The sequence below is a fragment of the Onychostoma macrolepis genome, chromosome 02 (genome assembly GCF_012432095.1).
Source record: "Onychostoma macrolepis isolate SWU-2019 chromosome 02, ASM1243209v1, whole genome shotgun sequence".
NCBI lineage: Eukaryota > Metazoa > Chordata > Actinopteri > Cypriniformes > Cyprinidae > Onychostoma > Onychostoma macrolepis.
Window position 1 is genome coordinate 30,882,116 of NC_081156.1, and position 20,274 is coordinate 30,902,389.

Consider the following 20,274-nt stretch of genomic DNA (forward strand, 5'->3'; position numbering starts at 1 on the left):
AATGAAAGACTGCCTGCCACTAGTATGTTGCTGCAAATCACTGTTTGCATGAACATCCCCTCAGACAGAGAGAATGAAAGACCAAGCTCACAGAATGCAACAAGTCCATTTATTGAAACACACAGGCATGCCAATAGAACATGGTAAAACACCATAACTAGGTGTGAAAGTATTGTAACAAGTTGACAGTGGCATAGTGTGCACCAGAGGGAGCACTGAGAGCCAAAGGTTCTGTGGGGCTCACTAAACAACATGTTAACAACAGACCTGCTCTAAATGATACATTTTCATCTTGTCTGTATTGAAAAGGTATAGCTTAATACCTTTTAATAAATAAAAAGACAGTTTCATGATTAGTCCAAATCTCAAATATCATAGCTCTAGCAATGGCTTTAAAAAAAAAGAAAAAAGAAAAAAAAGAAACTGCTGTTTTTTAAGAAAAGCCAAAACATGCTAGTCAGAGTGTTATAATACCGGCACATGCACGTGCAAACATGTCCATCTCTCTGTCCTCTGTCTTACTGGACCACTCAAGCACTGCTGCCCTTAATAAGGCAATGTGTGATGTGATTGGCTGAGAGGCCTCAAGGGGGTGTGGCGAACTTATGTTTATCCGGCTCCGCTGTGCATGTGCTCTCCGCTTTACCACACTCCCTCACTCATCTATCATATTCCTTTCACTCCTGGAAATCATACCTCTAGTTTTTTCTTCTCCCTTAGCTTATTCTAGTATACAAACAATGCAAAAAAGAATTTGAAGTAGTTATGATGAAGTAGGTGATGTTATGAAGGAGATATCTATTATTTACCTGCCCTGACTGCAGAATTAGAGAGTGCATTTGAGATGTAAAAACACAAGCACAAATAACTAGACTCGATGCTTCCAGTAAGCCAAGTAGTTATGACCCTAGTCTATTCTGGTAATTTAGAGGTTAGAAGCTGGTTACACAGGGCTGTGTGTGTTAGGTCACAAAAACAAACACAAAATGACCCTGTTTAACCGAGATTTTAAGAATATAAAATAACAGGAGAGCAATGCGGTACAAATGGTCAAAAACAAACTAGACATACAGTAACTTACAATATAAGGTGATGAAACAAGAAAGTTAGAATATATATCTGATGGTGTTAATGTATAGAGCACAATAGTAACTGATTTTTAACAATGTCTCCATACACTCTCATACTTACATATTTGTATACAACTACCATTTAAAAGTTTGAGGTCAGGACACATTTTGACATTTGAATATTTCAAATAAACAGTGTTCTGTTAAATAAAAAAATTTTCTATTCAAAAGAAACAAATTTCCACAAAAATATTAAACAGCACAACTGTTTTCAACGTTGATAATAATAAGAAATGTTGAGCAGCAGATCAACAATGATTTCTGAAGGATCATGTGACACTGGCCGAAGTAATGATACTGAAAATTCAGCTTTAAAATCACATTAAACAGAAAAGAGTTATTGAATGATAAAAAAAAATAAAAATAAAAAACACAATATTACTGTTTTTCCTCAATATTGCAATCAGTAACCATAAAGGTTTATGTTGAACCGTCATTTTAAATATGATTGTCATTTACAATCCTTCTAATTTTTATATACTTCACTGACGTGAAATGTAAATAGCAAAAATTGGGAGGAAAACTGAAAAACAGCATGACTGTCTATGATATCACAATGAAGGCACGTTTAAATCTGTGATTGATTTCATACATTCATCACTCAAGGAACTCCTAGTGCCATTGCCAAGCAACAATCTTGTTTACATGAGATACAAAGTTGAGCGGTTAACCACATCACAGCATTGTGGGAAGTTCCCCATTAGAATAGGCATCACACAAAAACAACAGAGTTCAGTCCAAATGCACTGACCTAAGCTAGAGATGACTAAACACTCCATGCTCAAACACAGTTGCACACTGCTATTACCTTGACATTTATCAGCATGAGCCCTTCAGATCACTGTAAAGCTCTAGGCTGTGCAGGTATGCAAGAGAAACAAGTGTGAATTGATGTATAAAGACACCAACAATGTCACAGTGCACGACAGGCACTGCTGCTTAAATACAGTCCTAAAAGCAATACCTTAAAATACCATTTTGCACATGCAATACAAAAGTTTGCGCTTGTCTCAGAGCAATATGTAATAATATTTGCCCATACAGTATATCTTCCCAATTTTTGGGACATAATCATTACTTTTGAACAAACAAACACAAACCATTTGAAAATGGGGGACTCTACACTGATAAAAATAAGTAAATACTACATAAAAACAAATGTAATTTCTACATTAAATTATTTAGTTCAGGCAAGAATTAAAACATTACAGTAAATTCTATATTAGTACTCAATTTAAGCTTGTAGAAATTAAAAGTATATTTTACTTGGAATTAGGGGTGTGCGATATGACGATTTTTGATCGTGGACGATAAAAATGTCTCCACGATCTGCTTTTGAAGAAATATCATAGTATCGTGCTACAGCACACAGTCTATCAGCTGTAGTTCTTATTCCTCCGTCTCAATATACTGTACATTGCCGGTTAAATGTTTTATTCACGCGTCGGTCTGACGTGTGCTTTTTCTGAGCCCGTACACCCGAAGCGCGCGTGCTAAAGCCTGTCAAAAAGCGCCTGATTGCTGAACTAAAAGTTATCTTGTGCACTAATACTGTCAAAACACACAAGGTTTATGTATAGATTCCGTTGCTTATGTCTAAAATGAGTAAGTAAACAGCTGAGAGAAACGGATGCGTGCCTCTGTATATTAGATGCGTGCATGTCTTAAAGGGGCAGTACTGAACATGCTGCTGACTGTCATTAAAGGGATAGTTCACCTTAAAATTAAATTTCTGTCATTATTTACTAACTCGCATGTTGTCCCAAACCTGTATTAATTTCTTTCTTGTGCTGAACACAAAAGATATTTTGAAGAATGTGGGTAACCAGATAGTATCTGGTCCACATTGACTTTTGATAGAATGAAAAAAATAAAAATAAAATAAAATAAATAAATAGTATGGAAAAAGTCACTGGGGACCAGCAACTGTTTGGTTTTCCACGTTCCTCAAAATAGAATTTATGTTTAGCAGAAGAAACTCATTCAGGTTTAAATAGGTCGACCGATAGTGGATTTTACCGATACCGATAGCTAGGTTGGAACACACTGGCCGATACTGATTAATCAACTGATAGTTTTCAAAGTGGATACTGAAAGAGAGCTAGTGCTTTACTATTTTTTTTTTTTTTAAAGCAGCAACAGTACTGAACCATACTTTGTAAATTAATAAAAATATTAATATTATTTACTATATTGATTATTAAAGTTATTTCATAGTTTGCTAATGTTAAAAGATGAAACTTTAAAATTAAAAAATGCAGCCTATTAGTAGCTAATAGTGAATGTTGAAATTCAAACAGTCTAACAAGGAACAATACTTCTACGGTTTTTATTAATGCTATGAATGGACTCTTGGTGTTACCATTTAATTTCAACAGTCATGCTTAAAGATGGCCATTTTTAAATATCTACAAAAGACCATAGCATTAAAATTACATACATATGGATATTGTATGTGTACTCGCACACTTTATTTTCTTCTATTTTTTAACACTTGATAATTATCTAATCAAAAAAAAAGTTAAAAAAGTTAGTCATGCACCAGGCAAAAGCACATCGCTGCGTCTAGGAGAACTCAGAGGTATCACACACACACCGGACGCAATTCAAGTGGCGGTCTAAAACAATTTATTTAAAATCACCAAATGGACATAAGTTTGCTTCAAGAATGAACAATGTGGCATAAATCAGTTTGAAGTTCGGTGTTTTAAAAAAACAAAAAACAGAGCAAGCGGAAAGAGAACGCGCAATCTGTATTACAGCTCTCTATATGAAGCATATTAGAGCCACAGAAAGACAAACGTTTTGCTGAAAAATGCACAATACATAATTTATAGCCTAGGGTGAAGTCATTATGTACATTCACAACGATTTGGGAAAAATATAATGTAATTTAATAGAAAACTATGTGAATGGCGCTCTGTTCCGCGGCAGGCTTTTCTGTCGGCTGTATTTAACTGCGAGTCTGAAGTTTCCCGCACTGTGCAGCGCGCAGTGTCACGTGTCATAAACAACACATGCTGTCAGTGATTTCTGCCTCTAGAGGCCGCTCTCGTACTGTATAATGCCAGCGGACCCTTCTCAGCCACTCCAGCAACGGTTGCAAACCGGAAAACTATCGGCATGGATTTTTGCCGATAACCGATAGTTGCGGCAATCAACTATCGGTGCCGATTAATCGGCAAAACCGATGAATCGGTCGACCTCTAGTTTAAAGAAACTTTTGAGTGAGTAAATGATGGTATAAATATAAAACACTTTATTTTGGGGTTAATTATTCCTTCAAAGTTAATAAAACACCAAAACACAAAGAGAAAAATCACTCACTTGTTCTCATTTTTTAATAACAAAGATAAAATAATGACAGATTTTTATCTTCGCCCACTTTGGCCTAAATATCCACCATTCTTTTTTAATATTTTTGTTATCTTGAAAGGTTTTGTCTTTATAATAGGGAAATTAGTTTGGCTGTAATGCTCAGACAACTTGCAAAATAGTAAAACCAACATGACAAAGAATCGTGATTTTTCTTAAAAATATTGTGATATTATATTTTTGCCATATCGCCCACCCCTACTTGGAATTGTTTGTTACGTTTACAAGGATTATCAAATAAAATATCAGTTATGATCCCGTTTTTCCCATAATGCACTGGGGCATGAATAATTAAAAAGGTTAAATTTTTCACTGTTTTCGAGTTGTATTTACACTGTTTTATGGTTGAGTTTGTTAGGTTAAGTAACTGTTTTGTGACATCTGGAGTTCATTTTCTACTCAAAATGACCCATTCATACTCAAACACCATTCACGGATTGTTACCGTCATTGTGTATGGTGTACCAAGTATTGAGGTCTCTGTTCAATAAGGCTCTAATTATATTGAATGGACATATTATCTTAAAAGGATAACAAGCTGTTTACTTGCTTACATGTTTATAAGTGAACCACATGCTTTAATAGCATGCATTTTTCCAGTGCTACATTGTTAGAGTAAATTTTATAAACTGTGACTGAGTGAAATGTACTTGAGTATACTTAGTTTTTTCAGTGAATCAGAGTTCATTTCCCTGGTAAGCATTACTTAAGTAAAATTTAAATGGGAATTCCCAAGTAAACAACTTAATTTATATTTAAAGCTACTAATAATTATTTTTAGGCTTTTAGTTGGCAAATTTTTGTAAATTTACTAACCTTTTCTGAGTGAAAATTGTTTCCAAGCTTTTTTCAAGTAAATCCTTCTCCAAATGTTTTTCAGTGTACAAACACCTCAAACAACATCAATGAGACTAAATGGAGAATCAATGTCAATTTTGTTAAGAAAAAGACGCCATCTCACAATTGTCTCCCTCATGTTTCAGAAAAGATCTCAATTTCCCAAACTGTTCCCAGGTCTGTCAAAGCCTGGTATTATTAGTCAAAGGATGTAATTCAAAACCAAATTATATGCACAATGTTATCCTCTTTAGCTCTCTGCTCTGTGTGTCAACTATCATCTCAATTGTTATTTATCTGATAGAATTTTACGAGAAATAACTTATACAAAGTTATCTCCTAAGCTACAGAAAAGAGAAACAGAAGGACATTGTATTTTTAAAGAACTGGTCATATTAACAATTCAAATTTATTTGTACAGCACTTTCCAAAATACACAACGTTTCAAAGTGGCTTTACAGAAAATATTATAATATTTTATTATCTTAACGACTTAAAACTGAGTGATAATAGTTCATGTTATGTGGCAATACAAGCAATCGAGCAGTTGAGATTTGATATATAGAATATATCCCCATACACAAGTATACTGTAATCGTGCAGATACTTCTCGAAGTTGTAAATAAACCAAAAAAAGAGTGCTGGGTTACATTTTACAAGTAAATATTATTTCAATCTACTTCCAAATGTCATGTTTAATTCAATTCAACTCAACTTCATCTAAAAAGCCAAGTGATACAGGTGAATCTCAATAAATTTGAATGTCGTGAAAGTTCATTTTTTCTTGCAAGTTATTTCAAAAAGTGAAACTTTCATATATTTTAGACTCATTGCATGTAAAGTAAAACATTTCAAAAGCTTGTGTATTTTAATTTGGATGATTAGAGCTTCCAGCTCCTGAAAGTCGAAAATCAGTATCTCAAAATATTAGAATATTTACATTTGAGTTTCAATTAATGACCATCCCTACAGTATAAGTTCCGGGTATCTCTTGTTCTTTGAAACCACAATAAATGGAGAAGACTGCCGACTTGGCAATGATCCAGAAGACGAACATTGACCCAACAAAGATGGTAAGTCACAGAGGGTCATTACTGAAAGGTGTGGCTGTTTACAGAGTGCTGTATCAAAGCATATTAAATGCAAAGTTGACTGGAAGGAAGAATTTGGGTAGGAAAATGTGCACAAGCAACAGGGATGATTGCAAGCTTGAGAATACTGTCAAGCAAAGCTGAGTCAAACGCTTGTGAGAGCTTCACAAGGAGTGGACTGAAGCTGGAGTCAGTGCATCAAGAGTCACCACGCTCAGACGTCTTCAGGAAAAGGGCTACCAAGCCACTTCTGAACCAGAAACATGGTCAGAAGCGTCTTACCTGGGCTAAGGAGAAAAAGAACTGGGCTACGTTTCCCAAAAGCATCGTAAGCCTAAGTTGATCGTAGCTCCATTGGTTTCAATGGGTGTACGATGTACTTAAGCTTACGATGCTTTTGGGAAACACAACCCTGGACTGTTGCTCAGTGGTCCAAAGTCCTCTTTTCAGATGACAGTAAATTTTGCATTTCATTTGGAAATCAAGGTCCCAGAGTCTGGAGGAAGAGTGGAGAGGCACAGAATCCATGTTGCTTGAAGTCCAGTGTGAAGTTTCCACAGTCAGTGATGATTTGGGCTGCCATGTCATCTGCTGGTGTTGGTCCACTGTGTTTTCTGAAGTCCACAGTCAACGCAGCCATCTACCAGGAAATTTTAGAGCACTTCATGCTTCCTTCTGCTGACAAGCTTTATGGAGATGCTGATTTCATTTTCCAGCAGGACTTGGCACCTGCCCACACTGCCAAAGGTACCAAAAGCTGGTTCAATGACCATAGTGTTACTGTGCTTGATTGGCCAGCAAACTCGCCTGACCTGAACCCCATATAGAATCTATGGGGTATTGTCAAGAGGAAGATGAGTGACGCCAGACCCAACAATGCAGATGACCTGAAGGCTGCTATCAAAGCAAACTGGGCTTCCATACCACCTCAGCAGTGCCACAAACTGATCACCTCTATGCCACGCCGAATTGAGGCAGTAATTAAAGCAAAAGGAACCCCTACCATGTATTGAGTACATATACAGTAAATTAACATACTTTCCAGAAGGTCAACAATTCACTAAAACTGTTTTTTTTTATTGGTCTTATAAAGTATTCTAATTTGTTGAGATAGTGAATTGGTGGTTTTTGTTAAATGTAAGCCTAAATCATCACAATTAAAAGAACCAAAAGACTTAAACTACTTCAGTCTGTGTGCATTGAATTTATTTAATACACGAGTTTCACAATTTGAGTTGAATTACTGAAATAAATGAACTTTTCCACGACATTCTAATTTATTGAGATGCACCTGTAACATAGGCCTAGTTACATTATATAAACGATACATATACACATATTCTTTATCAGTTAAAATTTAGGTTTGATTTCATTAGAAGAGTCCAACAGTCACCAATGCAGACTTATGTTATCAAAAGCAATAAAACTTATTCCTTTATGGAAATATGAGATGTTAGTGATAGTAGAAAAAAAAAATGGTCTAATCACTTCTGGAATCTTGTAAAAACTCCATTTCGTACATTTAATCTGCAGTCGCAACACAGTCTGGAGGAGGAGTTCAGCCACACTACATTCTCTAGTCGTTCTGGTCTTCATCTTCTGCCTTTATTAGGACAAGAAGAGCTCACTGGCAGCATGAGGTTTGTTTAAATTACTGCTGAACTACAGACTGCTTGTGTCGTGAGAAAATGCAGTCGAACATACCTTACAGACAGGAGTCAGGTGTGGATCTCGAACCGTCTCAAACACTACAGGCTGAACTCCCAGACAGACATACAGTCCTGGATTGAAAATGATTCTCTGTTGGGACAGTCTCAATAGGTCTCGTCATTCTGTCTTCCATTCAAACATATCTCTCCTTAAAAAGCACTTGTCTCTTCCTATACCCTTCATTTATTCTCTGTTCTCATCCTCTTCTTTCCAACAGTCTTTGCACTCTTCTGATCCATGGTGTACATTTGAAATAAGACCACTTGTAGTTTTTGCAGTATGTATAATGTATACAGAACCTGTATGCACAGGATTTCTGGAGAGCCTACTATAGCAAAATGTGAAATATATAATCAGTCAACAATGCATGATGCAATACATTATCCCACCGTACTTGATTCAAACTTTATAGCAAATGAATTAGCAGCGACATCATCTTGCCTTATTTTGCTGGACTGCCAAAATAGTTTTTTGTTATTTAAAAAAAAAAAAAAAATTTGATTAAAAGGAGCCAAATAATCATATTTCAAAGACAAATGGAAACCATTCACTGAATTAATTATACAACACATTTAGCGCAAAAAACTCATATTAATCTCCAACTTGAAAAGATCATAACTGGATGCCCTTTACTGAACTAATCATACAATACATTAATTGTAGTAAAGGATAAGAAATTCATCCACCCCCCAGGGTAAGATATATATTCAACATTAATCTCAAAACAAATAGTCTTATTTAAACCAATATAACTGGACAACATTCACTGCAATAATTATAAAATACATTAAAAATTTAGGAAATAAGAAATAAATACATTTCAAAAAATTAAAATCAAATATTAATCTCAAATTAAAAAACACAAAAATAATCTAATGTAACATTATAGCTGGATGCCATTCACTGAATTAATCAATATCAACTGAATAAAGGGGTAATAAATAAATTAATCTCAGAATAAAAAAATCAAAAAGATACACAAATAATAAAATATAAATATATATATATATATATATATAAAAAAAAAAAAAAAAAGACGTGTTTGCATGTATAACTATTCAAGGAAAAACACTAGACTAAGCAGTATAAGTGGACACTGTGCAGTATGCAGAACACTAGTATTCCGGTCCAAACACATCATGCTCTCTGATGTCTACAAACGGTGAGGACTCACATTCTCTGCTCTTATAAGGTTGTGAAGAGTCGGAATCAGTCACAGGCCTCATGTCTCTAAGAAATTTATTAAGGAGTTGTTCTTGGCTCAGTAACGGGAAATAGCTGATCTCACGTCAACATGCTCTAAACAGGAAATAATGATAAAAATCCACACATCAATTTACTTGAGCTGTTACACGTAAAGCCTGTGCTCTTCACTCCTCTTCTGCGTTACACATTCTTGAATGTGTCAAAAATCACTACAGAAACGCACTGACATACACTTATCAAACACAGCTCAAGCATAACAGGAAAGTGTCATCTGAAGTCTGTGATGGAGCTGGCCAAAGTTTTAATTTTGTAGCAAGGGGGAAATATTTTGGCTGATTTGCATGGGCCAGTTTGCCCAAGCATCTTTCTCCACTAACTGTCGTCGATAAAGCTTTACTACCCTACAGCTCTACAACATCTCTAACTCCATCCACTACACAAATTCAGCTTCTATTTAGAGAGATGTCAGTTTCTCATAAACCGCAGCAGAGAAAAAAAACCTCAAAAGGACAAAGATAGACTGCTGTGAGCTGCAGACAATACCAGTGGGAGATTTATTGATGAATTATATTCAGACAGTTAAATCAAATGGTGACACATTGCAGAGCTAATATGATAAGAAATGCACATGCACACAGAGCAAGGCATGGCTTTTAGGCAAATCAAAACACAAATAGTTACAAAGTGCAGAAGACAATCTAAAATAGAATTTTTATTGCCACAACATTGTATTTGTTTTCATGATTTTTGCACTGCTTTGCACTGAATGAGTACCGTCATAAAGACAGTCCAAACAGCTGATAAAAACATAAAAAATCCACAAGTAAATCAACAAGACTCCAGTCCATCAGTTAATGTCGTGTGAAGTGAAAAGCTGCGTGTTTGTAAACAATGCTTGATCTGTGCACATTTCTCTCCTGACTTTTCCACTGGAGAAAGCAATATTATGGATAGAAGGTACGTACGGTTTGAAGTGCAATACTATGATAAAGAAAGTTTCTTACATACATGCAGATTTTTAATTTATAAAAATCTGGTGTGGAATGGTGTGGATTATTGTATTGTTTTTGTCAGTTGTTTAGACTCTCATTCTGACGGCACCCATTCACTGCAGAGAATCCATTGGTGAGAGAGTGATAATGCTACATTTCTCCAAATCTGAGACCGTTCCGATGCAGAAACAAACTGAGGGTGAGGAATTTTCAGCACATTTTCATTTTTGGACATGAAGTATGGTCCACTCTATTGTCTTAAATATATTTGTGAAAATTCTACATTTTTGGGGTTTTAAAGAAATGAATACGTTCATTCAACAAGGGTGCATTAAATTGACCAAAAGTGACAAAGATTTCAAATAAAAAAATTCAAAACAATAATCATGATTTCCACAAAAGTATGAAACAGTACAACTGTTTTCAACACTGATAATAATGAACGTATCTTGAGCAGCAAATCAGCATATCAGACTGTTTTCTGAAGGATCATGTGACACTGAAAACTGGAGTAATGATGCTGAAAATTCAGCTTTGCATCACAGAAATAAATTACATTTTAAAATATATCCAAATAGAAAGCAGGTATTTTAAATTGTAATAATTTCACATTATTACTGTTTATACGGTATGTTTGAGCAAATAAATGCAGCCTAATTGAGCATAAAAGAGACTACTTTTAAAAATATTACCAAGCCCAAACATCTGTGTACATAATTAAAGAATGAATTAATGAATCTAGTGGCTAAAAGTATATCCTGTAACCTATAATGTAAACACCTTCTATCCATCCTCAAATATATAACAAAAAAACAAAAAAAACAAAACAGCGATAACAAGTACCCAGAAACATTTATTGCAGTATATAGAAATACAAAATGAAAACAAAGGGGTTAAGTGTTGAAAGTATATCTGACTGTTTGTTTTGACAGAGAGGGCAGGTGCGGCTAATTCAACAGCTGCAATATCACAGTCTGGCTCCATGCCGCACATGCACACGCGCACACACACACACGCGCGCGCACACACACGCGCGCACACACACACACACACGGAGCCATGTACTGTATGTGGGCTCCTCAGTGCCCTCTCCAGCCTCATAACCACAGTGACTGTGCAGACCGCCGATTGCATACAATTATCCAGCAGGTCCACATTTAGTCTGTTCATCAACACACATGCACTTTAGAACTCAACTAATTTGCTACATTCCCAGAATTGCAAACCATATTCAGAAACAGCTTGACCAGTAATGGCTCCCCTTGACAAAGCATGAGCGGAACAAATGTGTGCAAATCATATATAAAACCACACTTATAAATTGCCAGTTTTAGTCATTTTGGATAAAAGCATCTGCTAAATGAATAAATGTAAGCATAATGTAAGGTAAGAATGGTTTTATGAAGCAATTTACACAGAAATGTGCTCTGCTCATGTTTCATGACTGAAGCCCATTGATCCTTGTGTCACTAAATAAACACACATCTGTGTATTAGGCCTAAATGAAACGATCACTAAAAGTTACAGCATTAGAAAAGCAGTAGAAAATTTACTTTAACGCAAAAAAGCATGGGACAAAAATGTATGTAGATTTTGATTAAAGCAGTTTTACCACACTTGTCCCTTTTTTCAGCTTTCATTCAGTTTTATTCAGTAAGGATGCATTACATGTATCAAAAGTGACAGCCTTTTCTAAATGTTATAATCCTATTTCTATTTCAAGTAAAAGCTGCTCTTTTCAACTTTCTATTCATCAAAGAATATTAATATTAATACAGTAATATTAATAAATGCTTCTTGAGCAGCAAATCAGCGTATTAGAATTATTTCTGAAGAATCATGTGACACTGAAGACTGGAGTATTGATGCTGAATATTCAGAATATTTATTTGCATCAGAAATAAATTACATTTTGAAATATTCAAATAGAACAGGTTCTTTAAATTGTAAAAATGTTTCACAACATTTCTGTATTCTTGATCAAATAAAGGCAGCCTTGGTAAGTATAAGAGACAAGACAAGACAAGTATAATAGAAAAAATAAAAAAAATAAAAAAATCTTACTGACCCCAAACTTTTTAACGGTACTGTCTGTATATACTGTTTTTGTTTTTGACATTTCATTCAGGCACATGTCCTAACACTGGCTCTAGACCTGTGCATGCAGGCAGGAGGTCATCTTCAGGACAGGGTACAGTTTCAGTCACTGAGGTTATGGAGATCTAGCCGGTCTCATATTTAGGGTCTGCTGGACCAGTCTTCATTCTTCTGGGATATTAGCATGTCATCTGAATCACAGATCATGATGCATGTATCGGAGCCCAAAATATTGCAGAACCTACAGTCCAAAACATCTGAGAAAGGCAATCTGTGCACTGCCTCACAGTATCATGCATAAGCAAAAATAATCAGTAATTAATCTCTCACCTCAATGACAACATAATGAAAATAATTTTAAAAAGCAAATACTGCTTGTTAGTGTTAATCTGAGCAACCACAGAAGCAGGTGATTTTCTCAATGCGGTTGCATGCTCCTCTGGACATCGCAAACATAAACACACATGGGAAGCCAGGCTTAGACGTAGCGGCATATGTTGGCACGGACCTCAGACACACTCCGGTTACAACCCTGCTGTTAGCAGCTGATTCTAGATGAGTTTCAGACCACTTGAAGGAACAGTGAGTCCTAACCTTCATGTTTATGAGCAACACAACAGGGCAAGGATCTCAATGTATCATGACAAAATGTCAGCATCAAGGAAAAGGTCTATTCAACTTCCCAACCCTTTGGCTTCACTAATGAATGTCAATGCAAATCAAATAGCAAAACTGTTAACTAGACTTTTACAAATTACAAAGTGGTTGTTAGGCGAGTTCTTACTAAAATGCCACTTCCAAGTCTCCAGATATGGCTTCAAAAATAGCTACCACTTAACTACAGCGACTGCTTTACAAACATGAAATAATGTCATGCTGAGAGATCTAGAATAAATTTCACAAACATATCAAAGCAAAGTTAACAAAATGAATTAAATAACTCATTTCTGGGTAGAAATTGCAAAAACTAAATAACAAAAATAATATAATATATATATATATATATATATATATATACACACACACACACACTCAAGCATATAATCATACATCTATGTCATCTTCCAAATCCAACCAGATGAAGGCATCCTACTAGACAAGATGTGCCATGATGCTTCTCTACTTCTGTAAACTCTGGTTATGAACAGCCATTATGCTCTTGGATGCTTTAGTAAAAATCCCAGTTCTACTGCCACCAACTCTAAAGCAATCTCAGACTACATTAGATCTTACAATAAACACCAAAAGCAGGAAGTTACAACAGCTTCTGCAGAACATTAAAGAGTCATTAAAGATTGTCAGAATATACCTGTTGAGCTGTAAGAGGACACAGACGACACAAACACTGACACATGCTTCCCAACCTGTCCATTGTCCAGCGGGAGTGGATCAGGGTGGGTTGGAGTCACAGGGGGATTACGCTATCATGGGGTTTAATAAAGCCGGCTCAGCCCGAGGGCTTACGGCTGCCGCCACACACAGACGTACACGGAGAAACAAAAAAGAGGAAGATGGAAATGGTACTTACTGGTTAGTGCCTAGAAGAGCTTCCCAAGTTCATTGGTAGGGCCCAAAGGCAACTATTCCAAATGCAACCGTTTCTAAAGAGTATTTTGTAATAAGTGAGGGTCAGTTTGTGAATGATGAGAGGTGAAGAAGTAGCAGACTTCCATCATACTCAACCAAAGGATGGATGTAAAGGAATAACGGTGATGTTGATAGACAGGAAGAAGGAAAAAGGGGAGGGAAAGGGGAAAAGAGAGGGAGAGGAGGGGAAGGATATTTGGAAGGGAGGAAAGAGAGGGGGAAAATTGGATACGGCGGACAATTAACAAAAAGCAATACAATGGACGTGAAGAAATTGACAGTTCCAATAGTGTTCAAATCAAAAAATAAAATAAATATTCCAAGGAATCTCTATGAAGAACTTCTGCCGGTCACCGAAAATCCACAGGTGGCAATTTTCTGAATTTCCTGTTAAGCTAACAACTCCAGAGTGAACAGACTACTGAGAGTCGTGCTAGTGCACATGCTCACACACACGAGAAGAGGTAACCTCACCCAGTGGACTCCATGTATGGCCTGAGAACTGAGTCCTGCAGGGGAGTCCGCCATAAATAGACTGTGGGGGGGTTGAGAGACCCAGGGATTGAATCAGCTGTTAGATCAACAACCTCACCAGAGTAGTACCAGAGACAGATGCACGCATGGATCAGAGGAAACATATGTGGATGGATCGAACTTGAAATATCAATTCTTCTGAAACTGATACTGTATCCCGTAAAACACAGATCCTACGTTTTTTATTTTTTTTATCAACGTTATTGCATTTAGCACTAAAATCAATTTGCATCATCAGTTGCAAAGAGCAAACAGTGCAGTGTATTAATGGATTATTTTTCAACATTTCTTGAAAGCTTATTTCAATTAAAAGTGGTTAAATGCATTTTAAACTAAGCAATGGATTATTTAACATTTATCAATGTGCATCATACATCTAAAAAAAAAAATAAAATAAAAATTGTAGGATTTATTCAGATAGAACTGTGCAAGATTTATTGTTAGTTCATTTCAATTAAAAGTGGTGTTTTTAAGTTAATTAATTATTTAGTGTTAAAATCAATGTGCATCATACATTTCAAAGAGCAAAACAGTGCAGCATTTATTAAAATGGAGTTGTGCATAAGTTTAGGCTATTTGGGAGCAGTCATGGCCTAATGGATAGAGAGTCGGACTTGTAACCCAAAGGTTGCGGGTTTGACTCTTAGGTCCGGCAGGAATTGTAGATGGGGGGAGTGAAGATTGAGGTGAGACCCTTGAGCAAGGCACCAAACCCACGTGTGTGTGTGTGTGTGTGTGTGTGTGCGTTCACTACTCACTGCTTTGTGTGTGTACTTGGATGGGTTAAATGCAGAGCACAAACCCAGAGTATGGGTCACCATACTTGGCCACACGTCATGTCCTTTCCTTCTTCCTTTCCTTTCTTCAATGAATGATGTTTAATTTATGTTTTGATAAAATCAACGATGTTTTTATAAAAAAATGATGCTTTTAAAAAATAGTTAATTAATAATTTTCCATCATTTATGTGAATCATAAGTTTAGTGCAGCATATTAAAATCGAATTGTGCAACAAGTGTTTTTAAAAAAAAAAAAAAAATATATATATATATATATATATATATATATATATATATATTTTTTTTTTTTAAACTAGTGAAGAATTACCATTAAAATCAAAGTGAAAGTTTCAAAGGGTAGGCAAATGGTATAGCATTTATTCAAATGGAATCATGGAACATTTGCTTATTCTAAATTAAAATTGGTTAAATAAACTATTTAATTAATTATTTAGCATCAATATCAATGTGCATCATAAGTTTGAAAAAGTTACTTTTAAAACTTTTTTAAAAGTAACTTATTAAAATGGAATTGTGCAACATTTAAAAGTGCTGATAAATAAGCTAAATTTGCAATTTAGAAATGATGTCATATTATGAATTTCTAATATGTTTATAAAAACATTTTATCATCAAAAAATGTGGAAAAAAATTATGTATTAAACATATTGCATCAAACTGGCGATCAAAAAAAAGGAACCATCTAGCCTTATAAACCTATATTCCGATGGTCTCTTTGGCCTGGAGTGCGTGCCGAATCACTGCCAGAGCAGATCAGACTGCTGTGGGCACAGAGCCTCGCTGGGTGATCCGAACCTCAATACTGAAGAACGTGACTCTGAACTTTTATGAGCAATGTGGATTTCTGACCAGCACATGGTCATGCTGCTGCAGTGTCACTTTCATACACTCACCCTGTTCGGTCTCCTGACAAACATTCATTAAACACCCTTGAATGTTTTCTCGCCAAAAATGGCAAAGGAAATGAGCAAGCAGCGTGTGCGAGTGTGCACATGGCATCTGTTTATGAACCTTATTGCGCAACTTCATATGCAGAACAGAAACAGGCTCCAAATGAAGCTTCAAGCTCAGGTAACCAAACTAAGCACCTTATCCAGACATATTCCACGCAATATTCACACATAAAACTTCAATTTAAAACAACTGATGATTTCAATTAAAAATCATGAATAATTACAATATATAGACATTATACAAATTGCCATGAAAACAATATCTTAAACTCATTTATACTAAAATTCCTTCACTTTCTATTGATTTTGCGGTTAAATTGTTTTATTGAAGTACACCCACACACTTCAGCCTCTAAAGGGAACATAGCAACAGAGATGGATGGGGTAACTAGTGATTATAACTAGAAAGACATATGAAAAAAGCTCAAAGGACAAAATGATATGTGACAGCACAATTCCCCTCCAAATCAATGTACATTAAGACAGGCAGCCATCTACTGGACAAATCATGCTATGACAATATTTAAACGCAATAGTAATTACTTTAACTCATATCTTGAGGTAAATACTGGATTTTTTTAAGTAAAGAAAAATACAGAAATAAATACACTGTAGTCAGCAGCCAGCTTCAATCACGGGGTCAGACTGTTAGTCCACATGAGCTTTATCCATGTCCACATATACAGCATGGGTCCAGGCAGTGGAAAGCTGATTATTGCCCCTATGGACTAATGTAAACACACTGAGACAGACCACAAACTGCACTCATTCATGGGCTTTACCTTCAGCACCAAAGCACACACGTGCACTGCTCATTTGATCACACCGGACAAATGCATTTGCTGCCAAACACATATGTCCACAGGCAATATGTCTGTTTTCTTAATGAGCTTAAAAGATTATAAAACAAGGGCATTTACAAGCAGAAGTATAGGGATGTCTTTGTTTGAATTTAAACAGCAACACATACTTAAACTGCATTTGTGTATAAGCTATAATCTTAAGGATCTTTATATAAGAAAGATTTATGTAATGTGGTAGCTTATAATTGGCTTTTGTTCTAATGGTTTGACTTTCTCCTGGACACAATCAATTTCTAGAATATGTTTGTAAAAAAATTAATTTCAACACTTTTGTCTATTATTAAATTGAGTGATATCATTATCTGGCCACCCTCATCTTTAAATATAATGGAAACCCGTATCTGTATTCATTCATCCTCTAAATAGCAGAAAGAATCACTTGCTAAAGTCCAAAAACTGTCAATGCAACTTTTAGACAACACACAGGTGCCAAAGTGTTTCACTATTCACCAAAACACAATTGAGCCACAAACCAATTCGTCAATGAGCCTAAAGCAAATAATACAATTTTATCATCAATTAAAATGTATGTCCTGAAGTTCTCAAATACGAGACTTCTCAACTACTGCGGTCTTCACTTCTCACATTTAACACCAAAGAGTAGGCTACTTAAAACTAATGAAACAAACAAATAAATAAATCATGATAAGTAGGTCTGATCGATTTAAAAACTTAATGACATTTAAAAGATAACGAAGCGTTCAAGCATTATGTTTGATACCATTATCGATATCAAATAGCTAAACTTTCAATTGACAGTCAGGTGCCAAATAATGACACATAAGCTATGGGTAAGCGTCTTGAGGAAAGATATTCTTACCTTTAAATAGATGTTCGCTCTGCTTGACACTTTTAGAGCGTGTTTTTCTGAATTATTTGTTTGTTTCATTCATACTGAGGGACCGACCAAACTTCAGTCCAGCGGGATCGAAGCGTTTGGCGGCATTAACGACGATAAACACGAGCTCGTGATTTCCGGTGATATGAACCAATGATAGAACATCATTCCAATTGGTAGACGCCTAGGCTAAAGTATTTATCATATGGTGCTAGTCCTCAGTATAAGGTTTGGGCTCTAATTATGTCTTTTTCAAATGTAGTCCTGTATGTTGAGGTTGGTTATTAACTGAGGCAAGCTGTCACATTAGATTATGTAGGCTAATTTTATAAATTACAGCAAAGCTAATTTGGCCAAAACAATTGTTTGTGATTTTTTTTTTATGTTACCTTTTCCATTTTTGATGTTTCAGTCATTGTTTTGTGTTATATAATTGTTTTGCTGTATAAATTCACCTGAAGAATCCAATAAATACAGATATGTTGGACATCATAATTAGTATCATAAACCTACCCTGAGAAATATTCACTGCAGTAAAAAGTGTAAAAACTAACTTTCCTTTTTTGAGAAAAACTAAATCATTGTTTATTCATTCATTCATTCATTCAGAATAACTCATTACTTAATCTGACATGGCATTTTGGCTCAGTGTTTTGATAACTATAGCTACAAACACAGTTTCACTAGAGAGAAGCAAGTCTGAGAAAGTGGGAGAGTGTGTGTCTGTGTAATGTTGGTGATTTTAGCACTTTTCTCCAGCCAGACTCCCACACTGAGCTGCCAGTTGGACCCAAATGTTGGCAAAACTTATTATCAATGGATCACAACGTTGGCACAACATTTCATGAATGTATCAGGCCAGTAGAGCATTTTATGAATGAAACCTAAAATCCTCCCAGCATGCTAAAGGAGATTTGGAGGATGTCCATCTCAATTTTTTTTTTTTTTTTTTTTTCTGTTTTCAGTCACACATGAACACACTGCATTTATAGACTATATTTATGTATTGCACTTTTACACACTATAACCACAACGTGTCAAAACACCGGATTTGAAACCCAATGAACTACTTTTTGTGTAGTACCCCCTTGACATCCCTCAAACCAATTTTGACAGAAAAATCTCTTTTTTGATTGTTTGATGTGTTTAATGTTATGTTAAACAGCATAAGTTCTCTTTAAACCATTGAATAAAATATTTTTCGTGAAATATTTCTCACTCAACATTCAGTAGTTATTGGCCATTTATAGTTACTGTCTAAGGGTTTTTAAATATATCAGCACACCATTCCTCTGTTACTCAAAATGTGCAAATTAAAAGCTAAAAATATAATCTTTTTAATATAAAATGTCACAATTAAATGAAAATTCAACCCATGAACTTGTTGCAAAAAAAAAAAAATTATGATACACTTGAGTAGAGCAATACTAGAAAGTAAATTACATTATTTAAAAGTTATAAATTCAAATATATTAATTGCATACTTTGCCTTATTCAACATGTGCAAGCTATGAACGTCAATAAAGAGGGTTAACCAACTCCAAACATAGTTATGCAGATCTTATTTAGATATATAATCACAGCAATTAAATTGTAGAAAATGTTTATTAAATTTGATTTTTTTTTTTTTATCCTTATGTCACATATTTACATTTCAAATGCCTAAAACATTTACAAACATGGAACCAAAAAATTATGTATGCAAATGCAAACCATGATATCCAGAAATGTCCAATGATACAAAATAAGCATTAAAAATGTAACCGATGACACTCTTGGCATGAAAATGCAACAGCTTGTGTTTTCAAATACAGACAGTGTTATCATTACGACTCCCGTTACAAATGAAAATAAAAACAGTACGATTCAGTGGCTTTTTCACATTGAACTTACTCTGAATGCTACAATGGCAAAAATGCTACATAGTTCATGAAAACAGCTTGAAATCATATAACAGTTATGGCCTTTTTCAGTGAAATAGGGAACAAATCCTGTCAGTGTGCTACACATCTTACTTTCGATCCAAACGTTAGCTTATCATACTTGCAAAGAAAGAAAGAAATATTTGGCTGCGTATGATCTAAAGACTGTTTACTTATTGATTTATTTTTCGTTTCTTCATAGAAAACCGTTGTTACGAGCTCATGATGATAACAGTACATGATTCTGAATGGAAGACATACAAATGCTCAAATAAAATAAGGCCACATTTAGCTTTGAACGGAATCAAGATCAAACAAAGTCACTTTTAATGTTGCAGTT

The 20,274-nt window shown here is 35.2% G+C and overlaps 1 protein-coding gene across 2 annotated transcripts in view; it reads right to left on the bottom strand.

Moving 5' to 3' along the window:
* svilb (supervillin b) overlaps nt 1-18,152 on the bottom strand; it is a 58,683-nt gene extending 40,531 nt beyond the window's left edge. The window contains exon 1 of one of the 2 annotated variants that reach the window (XM_058745827.1): nt 17,995-18,152. The gene's annotated coding sequence lies outside the window, so the exon portion shown is untranslated. Of the gene's footprint in view, nt 1-13,965; nt 14,470-17,994 lie in introns of those variants that run through there. The other variant, XM_058745837.1, reaches the window with a different exon arrangement.
* Between the last annotated feature and the right edge of the window lie 2,122 nt (nt 18,153-20,274).